This window comes from Triticum dicoccoides, chromosome 6B (genome assembly GCF_002162155.2).
Source record: "Triticum dicoccoides isolate Atlit2015 ecotype Zavitan chromosome 6B, WEW_v2.0, whole genome shotgun sequence".
NCBI classification, from domain to species: Eukaryota; Viridiplantae; Streptophyta; class Magnoliopsida; order Poales; family Poaceae; genus Triticum; species Triticum dicoccoides.
Window position 1 is genome coordinate 373,889,381 of NC_041391.1, and position 14,420 is coordinate 373,903,800.

General features: G+C 44.0%; 1 long non-coding RNA gene across 1 annotated transcript; it reads left to right on the forward strand.

Annotated features, from left to right (window-relative positions):
• The first annotated feature begins 249 nt into the window (after positions 1-249).
• LOC119323798 lies at positions 250-6,426 on the forward strand. Its single transcript, XR_005156507.1, has 2 exons — positions 250-1,743; positions 2,236-6,426. It is a non-coding gene; the product is annotated as an uncharacterized LOC119323798 (long non-coding RNA).
• Positions 6,427-14,420: the final 7,994 nt, after the last annotated feature.

The following is a 14,420-nucleotide window of genomic DNA, read 5'->3' on the forward strand; positions in this document are numbered from 1 at the left end:
GCCTAGTATTTGATCTGTCAAGTTCTTCTTTTACAAAATGCATTGGTGGCTCTACTTATTGCAAAGTAGTGTAGAAAAACTAAATAGAAAAATAAAGTAAATAAAAGAGAAGTAAATTTAAAGCCTAACACTGCTCACCTAGAAGCGTAGTACTATAGAAGGCCCAGCCCACCAGTGGGCTTTTCTCGTACCACTTGAACAGAACAGGGAGGCCATGACACTGGCAGTGCTCGCATGCCATCCATCCTATGGATGTCGCACTGTTGGCCATCCCGAGGCTCCTCAAGTTGGATAAGATCGACCCCGAGCCCCCGGATCAAACCCTAGCCCCGAGATTCCCCTCTCACACTCACGCTTCTCCTATGAACCTCGTGTCCAAGCTGTCGTCGACGCGCCGTCGCCGTCCCCGTGTCTACTGGCCTCCCCGGCGACCGGGAGTTCGTCCAGGGACTTCCTCGTCATCGACTCCATCATCCCCGTGAATCCGTTCAACCAGAGCCGCACCGTACGGATGGATCGAGCCGTCTTCCCCGGCACGGCCGCCGCTGTTCGTCGTCAGATTTGTCGCCTCCCGAGCTCCCCTGACCTCCTAACCTCGTCCATGAGCATCACGGTGAGGCCCTCGTCCGATTCCCCTACTTTTCCCCTCGACCCGCCGCCATAGCCATCACCTTGAGTTTGCCTTGGTCCGTACCGAAGCCATGGCCGCGCTCATCACGAGCTCCCACCCCCCCGACCGTGCCTCGCCACTGGACGTGGCCAAGCCACGCTAGTCCGTGCCCCGCCGTGCGCGTCGCTCCCTAGCGGTGCCCAGGTGCGCCATCGCAGCCGCCCTCGGCCCTGCAGTTGCTCTGCTACTGCTGTCGTGAACGTGTTGCTCCTGCCGCCTGCTCTTGCCCATGGCCACGCCCGCTTGCTCCTCGCGCGCGGACGTCTGCCCGGGTCGTGTCCCCTGCCCTGCTAGCTACTGCACTGCTCTTTGTGCTGCTGTCGCCGCCGACTGCGGCCTTGCTTCCTACCGCGCTGCTGAGCTGCTCCAAACGCTGCTGCTGCCTCATACTGCTATCACTGATTGCTACTGGTGCTTGCTGAGCCACTATGCACTCCCATTCATGCATGCCCAGCCATGCATCGCTGGCTACCTACTGCCGGACGGGGCTTGCCTGCTCTCGTCGCCTGCTCCCATCCCTGCTCCCCTTCGCTAATTCTTCATCTAACGGCTGGCGCTATTTTCCGTCCCCATGCGTCTTTTCTGGCAAAAAAGAAATCACGAAGCTCCTGTATTTCCGTTTGCCCGAATACGTATTCGCTCCTCTATCTCTTTCCCTGCCGACAGTCGACCGTGGGGAGTGGAGGCATCGAGTGGATCGGTTACCTCCCCAAGGCGTCGTTGCGGCTTCCGGCGGGAGGTCCGTCGGCGTCCACTGCCTTGTCTCACCGTAGTCCACAGTCATGGCGCTGTGCTCGTCCCAGATTTCGGCTTCTCCCGCCGCAAGACCGGCTCCCGCTCTTGATTCGTCCTCGTGCAAGGGCTAGGTCTTGGAGTTGCCTGTGATGCGGGCAGCCATGGTGGAGCTCGGGTCGGGATAGTGGAGGTGGTGGTGGCTGTTGTGCCTCCACTGAAGACCACGGGCGATGGCAGGGCAGAGGCCGTGGCGAACGACGAGGGCGGCCACCATCCAGCGGGTCTTCGTGGGCCCGACACCGGCCATGCGGCTGCCGACCTAGCCTACTAGCGCCATGGTCAGTACGACAACTCACCCTCGCTCCCTTCCATCCTCCTCTCTACTGTTTTGTGTAGAATACAGATGTCTCTTGGTTTCTTTTCCCTTCAGTTCAGATCCGAGCAAGTCAACAGCTACCTAGTACCAATTAAGCACACATGCACATCGGGGCCTTGCAAATTAATTTGTTCCATACAGTGATTCGTTAAAAGCTCAAATTATGTGAGTGCAAAATTATATACCGAAATTAGTTTCTAAATGTCCTGGATACCTATTTAGCTCAGTTTTAGTTGATAATTCCTTTCTATCATTGTTTTGCTGCGTAATGAAGGTGCTCAATTATATATATTTTTAAAGATGTTTAATTTTTGAGGCAACAAAATACATAGTTCAAACACAGTGGATTCGAACATGGGAATCTCTTGCGTTGCACAAAATGCTGATGGTGTCGTTTACTGGTTGAAAATAAACTGAAAGTTAATTAGCTACTGATGGTGATATTTGCATACAGGATGATGCCAGAAAGACGGTTCAACTAAGTGAACAAACTACTCCTTAGATCGATGCATGCAAAGTCATTGGTTTGGCTCATCCTCATCCAGGTGACAATGGTGCTCCATTACCATAGTGATCGACTAATGGTCTGTTTGTCAGGTTAGACAAACTAATCTATGATGTTGGTAATAGTACAGTTTGTACCTGATGCTAACCAAGCCTATTAATACAAGACAGATAAGACTATTTTTATATTTATCACATTCACAAATTGCTTATTCAGTCAATTGCTGATTGATATAGGTAGTCTCCTTCAATCCATGGTCGTATACTCATAGGTTCTAATAGAATTGCACAGAAGTACATGAAATAAAAATCTATAACATTGATTAAGCTGGCTTTTGTTGTTGGGAGAATTGTAGATTTTGTCTTGGGATCATCGTCGGGGTTGAGGTACCAACGATAGGATTTTGTTGCTGGAGAAATGACAGATTCTGTCCAGGCATCATCATAGGGGTAGAAGTACCACTGGTAGGAGTCTGCTGTTGAAAGAATGATAGATTCTGTCCGGGCATCATCATAGGGGTAGAAGTACCACTGGTAGGAGTCTGCTGTTGAAAGAATGATAGATTCTGTCCGGGCATCATCGTAGGGGTAGAAGTACCACTGGTAGGAGTCTGCTGTTGGAAGAATGGTAGATTCTGTCCTGCCATTATCATAGGGGTAGAAGTACCACTGGTAGGAGTCTGTTGTTGGAAGAATAATATATTTTGTCCTGGCATCATTGTAGGGGTCGACAGACCAATGGATTGTTGCAGACTTGAGTTGTAATGTGCTAAATAGGGGTAAGCATGACTTAGCGGAGCTCCCAGTTGAACCTATGCAGATAAATAGCAAAGCTTAGGTCACAGGTGATTGATAATGAGAAATAGTTTAATAATTAAACTTCTTATACCATTTGGGTTGGATTGTACTGTGGTAAATACACAGGCATTTGGTTTGTCAAAGGCATTTCAGGTCCTTCTTGTAAAGAATTGACTGTCTTCTTTTTCTTCTTTGTTCTTGCTTTCTCTAAGCATCAGCAGGTCTTGCTGATCCTGGTACAATATTTTCTCTGAATTGACCCTATGAAGATTAACAGCAAAACTTAGTGTGGTTCAAGTTTAAAAAGGAGATAAAGTCAAAAAGCTTCGACTTCTTATACCATTAAGATTGGGTTATATGTAGGCATTTGATTTGTGAAGGCATTTCAGGTTGTAGTTGTAAAGAATCATCTATCTTCTTTTTCTTCGTTGTTTTTGCTTTCTCCAAGCCACCAACGGGTCTCGCTGATCCTCGTACAGTCTTCTCTTTGACCTTCATACCTCTTGGCATGTGAAGCCCCTCGTTATGCTTTGAAACTCTAGTAGAGTCGATGTTCAGACCTGCAACCATATAGTTAAATGTAAGTCTTTGAATATACCCTATGCAACTAGTAGTAATAGTATATAACTATATACCTTGCGAAACAGAGGAGTCACCCAAATCTGGATTTAGGTCTGGATCAACTCTAATTTTCAAGCTTTGCTCCACATCTTGTGCTAGCTGCTCTGCACATTTAGCAGCCATATCATATGTTTCATCGGACTCTGCGGCGCGAGCAGCTATGTGGATAAACATTCTACACAAGTCCTTATAAAAGTTCGACATTCTTGCTTTTAGACCTTCATGCAGATTGCGATTGCTTGTTATCTCTAGCACTTTCACATCAATTGTCCATCTTTTCAGTATATATTTTTCAGGGATATGCTTGATATTATTAATATCAAGTATCTTTAAGCAATGAGAGCAGAGGATTCCAGCAAATTCAAACTTCTTGCAACTGCAATTGACCTTTTCTTCATTTGGATAAAAACTGACAACATGCTCGCGCTGTGTTCCATGAAATTTTACTGTGTTAACCTTCTTCTCTTTATCACTTGAATCACAAAGAAATGTGTCATAGTTCAGGATCCGAAGCACTTGCTCCTAAAACATCTTGAATATTGCGGGAGTATATGTAGTTGCGGCTTGCCTTAACTTATAGCTACCTTCCGCCTTCAACTTGGGAGTAGTTTGTGACGCCTTTAAGTCACACTTCACCTCTACAAATCTTTTATCCGCAACTAGACGCTCAAAATGCTCAAAAAATGTAAGCATGTCATATTTAATACTAATGTACCGCTTTAGTTCATTATTCATGCTTTCACTTCTTTGGGTAGTGCTCATGTGGGCTGAGGATGTATTTCTGCCATACACTAGTGCCCATTGCTCCCTTTTCTCAAACAGCCTTTGCAACCACATATTGTCACGGAGTCCATACCTGTCTAGCATTCTATTCCATTCATTTATAAAATTGTCTTCTTCCTCAATATCATAGATACAATGCTGCAAATCGGCATTGAACTTCTTATATTCTTCAACAACCCCAGCAAGGTGCTTGCAAGCATTTTGATTCATATGCCACACACAAAGTCTATGGTGAGATTGAGGAAGGACTTTACTGATTGCCTTGGCCATTGCTGCATCTTCATCGGTCAGAATAGTCCTTGGATGTTTCCCAGACATAGCTGTTAGAAATGTTCTAAAAAGCCAACCAAAACTTTCAGCAGTTTCATCATAGAGAAGTGTAGCACCAAAGACCATGGTTTTCTTGTGATTATTCACCCCAACAATCAAACCAAAGGGGCGCCCATCATCTAGTTTCCTATATGTGGTGTCAAAGCATATAACATCACCAAACATTGCATAGTCTGATATCATTTTCGAATCAGCCCAGAAAATATTAGTTATCAGATCATCCTCATCAACTTGAATTGAATAGAAAAAATTGGCATCTTCTTTTACCTTCTTCTCCATGTATTCTAACACCCCCCTGTGTCTCCTTTCTTTGCTTGCAGTGTTCTCTTAGAGTACAAACAATTTTCCATATCTTCGGGTGCAAACCCAAGATTTGGAAGTCCACATGCTTCTTTGGCCATAAGATCTATAGTTGCTTTATTTGAAATGCCCACAGACTTTGCGACTTCAGCGTTTGCTATTTGTGCTTCTGTGACTTTCCTTTGGGATCTTAAGTATAGGGCCATGTCTCCAGTAGCAAGAGGATGGTTATGTGCTGCCTTAAATTCGTACACAAAATATAATCCATTTTGAGACTTATCTTCATATGGGCTTGACAACCACATCGTGTTTCGGGCCTACTATAACTGAATGAATCCTCTCTGCTATCTTCAGCACGGAATCCTGTCAATTAAAGTAATTATCTTAGTGAAACCAAAAGTAATAGTAGTATAACCAAAACAAAAATACAAACAACCCATACCTTGACGGGAGCACGTAAATGTTCGTTGTTGTATTACAGTAGTATTCTTCACTTTATGGTGACTCCCTCTTCGGATGCTAAAACCAGTAGCTTTTGCATATTTGTTATAAAATGAGTAGGCCTCCTCCTCCGATAAAAATGTCATGTCAATCTTTGGTAACCTGTTGTCAGTACAATTTGTTGCAACATTTTCTTGCACATCCTGTATGAATTAGTATTCAATTTTGTTAATGCACATTTTCACATATGTTGTATTGTGCTTACCATGCGTAATTTGACAGGATTTATGAAACACAGATTAAAAAGAGATTACCCATGTCATAAATTAGAATATGCTGACTAGAGTATTAACTGAGTATTAAGCATCTATTTTGACATGTGCAGTTTCTTCATGTACCAGGCATAAGGCTAGTATAATTATAACCGATCCATAAGCTGTATCATCCTATACGAAGCAAACACAGATGTTTTATGATCATGATCGACATTTTCAATTTTGTTTTCATTTGGAAGAATTAACAATCTACAATCGTGAAGGCATTTTTGATGTTTATCAGCACGGAAAATTAATCAGTACATTCTACAAGGAAAAGAACAACGAAAAGAGATCTTGAAGGCTATACTTTTGGTCCCTGAGATTCATCACCGTCCTCATGGATTCGAGGAACGATGCTTGAAGAAGCCATGGAGAACAAGATGCCCCTTTCCTTCAGCCCCTAGGTCGCCTTGCTTCTGCCCGATTGATGCACCTTAGCCTTGTGAATTTCCTTCTTCTGCCTGATATTGAATTTGTTTGACGTGCTTCTGCCAAGGATCTTGTTCCTGATTGATGTGGGCGATGGTGAGATTTGCGTGTTTGTGTGTTTTCGTTTGGCGCCCAAACCTCTTTGTTCTGTATGTTGGCGGCAAAAATTGAGATCAGCCTCATTTTCCCTCCAGGTTAGTGCAGCGGGAGTCTTGCCAGGTATTACGGACAGATAACAAAGAGAGAGAGAGAGACGTGGGTGGAGATAAGCTGTGCCAAGTATTACGGAAAGATAACAGACAGAGAATACGAGTTTTGTAACGTGTTTTCTTTCGCTGGAAAAGGGGCGTGGGTGGAGATAAGTTGCGCAGCCGTCAGATGGAAAATAACTCGCTGGGAGCACGGATGGGAGCAGGCGACGGGAGCAGGCAAGCTCCACCTAGCGTGGCCGGTCTAATTAGGTTAGTGCCAGATTAGTTTTAGGGATTAAGTAGTGGCTAGATTAGTCTATGTGTAGATGACATGTGGGACCCATTTAATTAGGTTAGTTTTACTTAATTGTTTAGGTACAACCTATGACATATGGGCCCCACCCCCTGTTGACCAGTCAAAGTTTGGCTAGTCAACTGGGTCTCCCTGGTCCCACATGTCAGCCAGTGTACAATTTTTGTGTACACTGTGCTGGGTACATCTAGCAATTTAACATTAAGTTCGAATTAAAATAAATTAGAAAATGAATTTAATCTTTGGAAACTAATATAAAATAATCTGCAACTCAAATGAAAATACTTTGTACATGAAAGTTGCTTAGAACGACGAGACAAATCCGGATACGCAGCCCGTTCGTCCGCCACACATCCCTAGCATAGCAAACCTGCAACATTTCACCTTTGGTTCATCTGTCCAAAAACCCAAAACGTCGGGGATACTTTCCCGGATGTTTCCCCCCTTCATCGGTATCACCTACTACCGCGTTAGGTCACACCTAGCACTGCGTATTGCCATGTTACGCTTTGTGATGCTCTGATTGCTTGGTTAATTATTGTGTTCCCTCTCCATTACTTCTTTCCGATAGACCCCGAAACTGTCGGTGACCTCCAGTTCAACTACGGTGTTGACGACCTCGCCTTGCCAGAGCAACCAGGCAAGCCCCCCCTTTGATAACCAGATATCGCCTATTCTACTCTCTACTGCTTGCATTAGAGTAGTGTAGCATGTTACTGTTTCGATTAATCCTATTCTGATGCATAGCCTGTCATTGTTGCTACATCTGTTGATACCTTACCCGCAATCCTAAATGCTTAGTATAGGATGCTAGTTTATCATCATTGGCCCTACATTCTTGTCAGTCTGCCTTGCTATACTATCGGGCCGTGATCACTCGGGAGGTGATCACGGGTATATACAATACATACCTACATACTATACAGATGGTGACTAAAGTAGGGTTGGCTCGTTGAGTACCCGCAAGTGATTCCGATGTGGGGGCTGAAAGGACAGGTGGCTCCATCCCGGTAGAGGTGGGCCTGGGTTCCCGACGGCCCCTGATTGTTACTATGAGGCGGAGCGACAGGGCAGGTTGAGACCACCTAGGCGAGAGGTGGGCCTGGCCCTGGTCGGCGTCCGCGGTTACTCCATAATAACATGCTTAACGAGATCTTGGTATTTGATCTGAGTTTGGCCACTGGCCTATACGCACTAACCAACTACGCGGGAACAGTTATGGGCACTCGACGTCGTGGTATCAGCCGAAGCCTTCTTGACGTCAGCGACGGAGCGCGCGCGCCGGATTGGACTGAAATGCCTGCTCTTGTATTAGGGAAGCTAGGTCTGCTTTCGGCCGCCCTCGCAACATGCAGGTGTGCAATGGGCGATGGGCCCAGACCCCTGCGCGCATAGGATTTAGACCGGCGTGCTGACCTCTCTGTTGTGCCTAGGTGGGGCTACGACGTGTTGATCTTCCGAGGTCGGGCATGGCCCAGGAAAGTGTGTCCGGCCAAATGGGATCGAGCGTGTTGGGTTTTGTGGTGCATCCCTGCAGGGAAGTTTATCTATTCGAATAGCCGTGTCCCTCGGTAAAAGGACGACCCGGAGTTGTACCTTGACCTTATGACAACTAGAACTGGATACTTAATAAAATACACACAGACAAGTTCCACAGATAACCCGGTGATCGCTTTTCCGTAGGGCGACGAGGGGAGGAACGCCGGGTAGGATTATGCTATGCGATGCTACTTGGAGGACTACAATCTACTCTCTTCTACATGCTGCAAGACGGAGGCTGCCAGAAGCGTAGTCTTCGATAGGACTAGCTATCCCCCTCTTATTCTGGCATTCTGCAGTTCAGTCCATCGATATTGCCTTTTTACACATATACCCATGCATACGTAGTGTAGCTCCTTGCTTGCGAGTACTTTGGATGAGTACTCATGGTTGCTTTTCTCTTTCTTTTCCCCTTTTCCCTTCTACCTAGTTGTCGCAACCAGATGCCGGAGCCTAGGAGCCAGACGCCACCGTCGATGATGACTCTTACTACACTGGAGGTGCCTACTATGTGCAAGCCGCTGACGACGACCAGGAGTAGTTTAGGAGGATCCCAGGCAGGAGGCCTGCGCCTCTTTCGATCTGTATCCCAGTTTGTGCTAGCCTTCTTAAGGCAAACTTGTTTAACTTATGTTTGTACTCAGATATTGTTGCTTCTGCTGACTCGTCTATGACTGAGCACTTGTATTCGAGCCCTCGAGGCCCTTGGCTTGTAATATGATGCTTGTATGACTTATTTATGCTTTTAGAGTTGTGTTGTGATATCTTCCCGTGAGTACCTGATCTTGATCGTACACGTTTGCGTGCATGATTAGTGTACGATTAAATGGGGGGCGTCACAAGTTGGTATCAGAGCCGACTGCCTGTAGGAATCCCCCTTCTACACTCCTTGGCCGAAGTTGAGTCTAGACACTACAAAACTTCTACTAACATGGCTGTGTGCCTTACGGGCCCACGTCGCCATTGGATTGTATTAGGATCTTTTACTCCTTGTCTATACTCTGGGACTCTGATCTCTCTTCTATTTGGGTTAAATGAATTTTGCTAACTCTAACATTAGGATCTCGTGATCACTTCCACCCGGAGAGCCCCGTGTTACCGATGACCGCCTGCTGCACCAGAAGATTCTGAAGATACTCCACGATGTGCTCTCGAGGCTATGTGCCATCGCTTTTGCAATTCACTTCCATCGATAATTCCCTTTGGATAACTACTTACACCTGTCGTTCATATTGTCATCCCTAGTTGCTCTTCTTATTACAAGATGTCCTGAATTACTCTCCGATATTCCGAGAATCCTTTGAGCTTATCGCCCTGTAGTTCTTGCCCCATGAATACCCCTATGGATAATTTCTCGCACTTATCGAGTATCCATTCATCCCCAGTTGATTCTTGTATTTCATAAAGGTCTTCGAAATACTATTCAATCTTCCGGAAATCCTCAGCAGCTTATTGCCCTTGAAATTCTTGCTTGCTACATTATGGTTAATCCCATAAGTAATCTTATTGGCATCCTTTGTCACTATCATTTGGAGTCCATTGATTCAATAAGTTGTGAATGCTTGCAATCCTCAATCATATCCTAGAATTCATCCTTCCGGCTCAGACGTTATTTTTAACATGAGCTAGATCTCGACCAATCAAATTGTCATCGTTTGTACCCCTAAGCTTACTCAAGTTATCCATCCTTAATCTGAGCGTTTGCTTCTGATCCCTTGATTTGGAAATCATAAATTCCTTTGCATCTGAACTTTGAATTAGACAGTTGTTTCTATAATCCAGTGCCTTTGCATTGTTTCTTCCTTTGATTGTGCCGGTACTTACATTAACACTGTTATGGACCGCTAGATACTATGTTGGAGTTTATCTGACAGCGTCCTTCATATTCAGTGATCTTCTAAGCCGTCCTCGGATACATAATGCCTTGGCTAAATTGTATCCTCTGCTTTCTCAACCAGGTGCTGCTTTCGAGCTTGTATGAATTACTCCTGAAGTTGTGGTATATGTTTCTAAGATGCCCCGATGGGTTGAACATATACCTTCCTTAATTTGTGTGAACCCAAAAGTCTTCTTGGGTCATAACGTTCTGGTATTCCGCCAGTTAAACTTTCAAACTCTAAACATTCTTAACCGAGAGCAGTAAATGAGAAGTTGTGTATTGGAGGAGTGGGAGTCGACCTTGAACCTTGCGTTCATGCCCATGGACACGATGCTGATGTTGTCATGGATGCTTCTCTTAAACCCTCTTTGGTATAAGTTCATCTTATATATGGGAATTGGTCTTTTGCAACCATGGTTCTGACCATATTTTCTTCTTGATTTCATTTCTCAGACAAGATGAAGTACTTGTCTTCTGCAGATCATTTCACGTGTCCACCATCTACTCTGCTCTACCGTCGAGTATTACACTCTGGTATCTCGAGAATATCAACGAACTACATAACTTCTTGTGAGTTCTTCATCAACTATTATTTCTCGATGGTTCCAATTTTCTTCGGGTTTTGAGTTGTTTTTCACTCGAAACACCGATAACTGAATCGAGTCTGTTCTACGGTTCAACTACTCTTTGTAATCCTTATTACCTGCGAGTTGTACTCGCTGATGTCATTCCCAACCCATTGGCTACATCATCTTTGTCATGTTAAAGCTTAAGCTGTGCTACCTGGTCCTTATTCCCAGAGCACAACTTTCGATGATGAGCTAAGCTTATGTCGATCTTCCTTGTCTTACCGTTTCACATCAAACAACAAGCTTGATTCTGAGTTTGTGTCGTATCCGTGGTTGCAATAACTTTTCGCTCCATCCTTCCTTTTGCTTGATGTCGTCGATGAGCGATTATATCTTCATGAAACCTCTTGACAAATGTGTCATGATCATCATCAACATTCTGAGCTCTTCCAGGATATCAATCGAATCCGTGATGAGAAATACCATCCTTGCCCCTTAATGATTTGTGTTATCATCGACAACATTCTTTCCTTCCCCCAACACAAACTTGTTCATGTTTTGTGTTGTACCTTGATTTCCTTGCTATCTGGCTTAGGTTATGTTCTACCTTGTAGTATTATTGACTTCTGTATCAAGAATGATGCGAGGATTGCTCCACCTATCAAGAATTATTGGTATAGTGATACTTCTCGCCATCTACATTCATCTCTTGGTCGCTGTGTTGTTTCTAACCGGAAAACCGACAATTGAACTATGATGTGCGAATTCAAAACTTCTAGCAACCCTACTGCTTTGAAGTTATTGGTCGATATTTCATTCTTAGACCGTTGGTTATCAAATCACCATTCTAACATTGGCCATGCTACCTAAGCCCATATTTCGGGTGCACCTTTCAACCAATGTTAAATTGTGTATTGTTTCCTCGAGCATACATCATTACACCATTTGATTTGACAAATGTTATCTCCTTGTTCACATGATTGTGGAAATCCATCTTCTTGGAATTCTCAATGGATTGGCGTTGAGTCCATCAGTCACCTCCTCACCCTTTCCTTGATTTAATGATGAACTCTTGTTTTGAAACTCGCTTCCATAGTTCATTTCCCGAGGATCTTACAATGTCATCTCGTCAATTTGTGTTGCACCTTTTCTTCTCAGGCATCTTGAGTCTAAGGTCATTTGACACCAATCAAATCTGAATCTCGGTCAGATATGATGGTTGGAACATTTTTCCAAGAGTTATAACACTAGTCTTTATGACCCGGTAAGGTGATGTCATGCCCCGCACACCTGGCCGGAGGACCTACTGTTATAGTTTCCTTATTAGCAAGGTTATCCATTCTTCCATGAGGAAATTGTAAGACTTATTCTACAAGTTGTTCCTGATGGATCCTTCTTGTATCCAAGGTCTGACCTTTGCTTGAAGACCATGTCGATGCTATCTTGAAGCATGTCTGTGGTAATCCGATTTTCAATAAGAGCATTTGGATCACAATGCTAAATTTTCTTTATCATTTATCCTAACACCGTTGGGTAATATCATGAGATTCCTTCCCCCTTACCTAAATGGTTTTCTACTTTCTATCCTGTCATGGATATCATGCGCTGCTTGTCCTTGGGAAGGATATACCCTCGAAATATGTGTGTATACACATTTTCCCTTCCATTGTTCTGTTTAAACCTGATAACCCCTTTTCCTTTCCATTGGTTTGTTTAAACCTTCTTGTGATCTATATTATATAAGCAGTAATATTTCCCTGCTTATGTAAACACCTCGTTGTACAATTCTGTCAGCAAGACCCTATTACTATTGTTGATGATATTCCGGTAACCACTGATGGACGAGAACTTTGCCTATTGGTCCGCCTCGTTTCGACGGGCAGGAAAATTGTTCTCTTCGTCCCTCGCCCTTGGTATCGATGTTGTTGCCGACATAAATGACAGGCTATCCTCTGACATGCCTTGCTTACATGATCACACAAGATGTCTCCGCCCTTCTACTTCTAACCCACATGGTGGGCCCATAACCCACAGTTCCACAGGTTCGAAACCCGACTCTCCTGTACAACCCTGTTTCTAATGGTTATTCCTCACGCTTGGCTTTGTATTTAATTCATGGGCCACCTTCCTAGTGCTCTATTCTGGTATCAGACGCAATGCTTACTCTTGGTGCTCTGAACCCCTTTCTCACTCTGGTTCAGACTTCGAGCAACTATCTATCCGCTTGGAACCTCTTATGGTACCTTCGTACCTTACTCTCGATGTATTTTATAGGTTCAACTCAAGAGATACTCTATTGCTCATTCATGGGTTAACTCTAGATTGTTTCCCTCATAAGCATTCTGTCGTAGCTGAGTTGCCCCTTACCTATTCGTAAGTACGATGGATTTCCCAAAGAAAAGGACGACTTCACCACGATGACCTGAAGCAGAGAAATAAAGACGTCAATGTAATGGATCGACCTCTTCGAGAAGAGCAACCAAGTCCGAGAAGATTCATTAGAATTTCCTAACTAGACCTCCCCCCTTCTCTACCTCTTAAATCTCGGGACGAGATTTCTTGTAGTGGAGGAGAGTACTCTAAAATACGGCCTATATTTAGAATGGTGACAATATCAATAAAACATAGATACAATCAAAGTTACTATTGTTAATATTTTAAAAATATATATTGATTTTTGTCCGGAGACATAATATTTCAGCATAATATTTTTTATTGTTAATAGAAAATATTAGATTTTTTAATGGAGGTAACTTCAATGAATATTTTTACACAAACATTATGGTTGTGTTACTATTGATGTTTCTCGTGCGCTTTTTGCCTGACTGCCCCAAAATTTCTTGTCCTCTATAGTGGATATATCGTTTCCACATATATATATTGACCGATGCCAGGAATGCCCTTTAGTTCTTGGCTTTCACGTGCAAGAGTTACAGCATGCCATCCGGCGAAAACAAGGAGAATAAGGCATATAGCCGCTGGATTTTCTTCAATTTACGGCCAAATGAGATTGCTCGAATCATAGAGCATCTGCAGAAAGGTACGTTTGTCCCTACCAGGGGGGCTAATGTCTATAAGGAACATAATCTCTCAAATTTCCTTCAAAAGGAAGTGCCAATGGGTTCAGAAACTTGTTTTAAAAACAGCGACGAATGATGTTCTTTGACTTTCAGGGCCAAAAAGTCCTTCTTAAGGCCGTATCTGAGGGTACTCCGTGCCTCCTGGCGCAAGCGGGGAGTATTTTCTGGATTCAGACGCTCGCCGCGAGCAGTTTGAGAACTTGTGGGTCCGACACGGACTCCGAATGACAAAATTATTACCCTTTTAGTGAACATCTGTCCATTCTATGGCAGTCCTTGAAAGTACTTCATTTTCCCGTGCGCTTTTTGCCTAACCGCCCCAAAATTTCTTGTTCTCTATAGTGGAGATATCGTTTCCACATATATATTGATCGATGCCAGGAATGCCCTTTTGTTCTTGGCTTTCACGCGCATGAGTTACAGCATGCCATCCAGCGAAAACAAGGAGAATAAGGAATATAGCCGCTGGATATTTTTCAATTTACGGCAAAATGAGATTGCCCGGATCATAGAGTATCTGCAGAAAGGTACGTTTGTCCCTACCA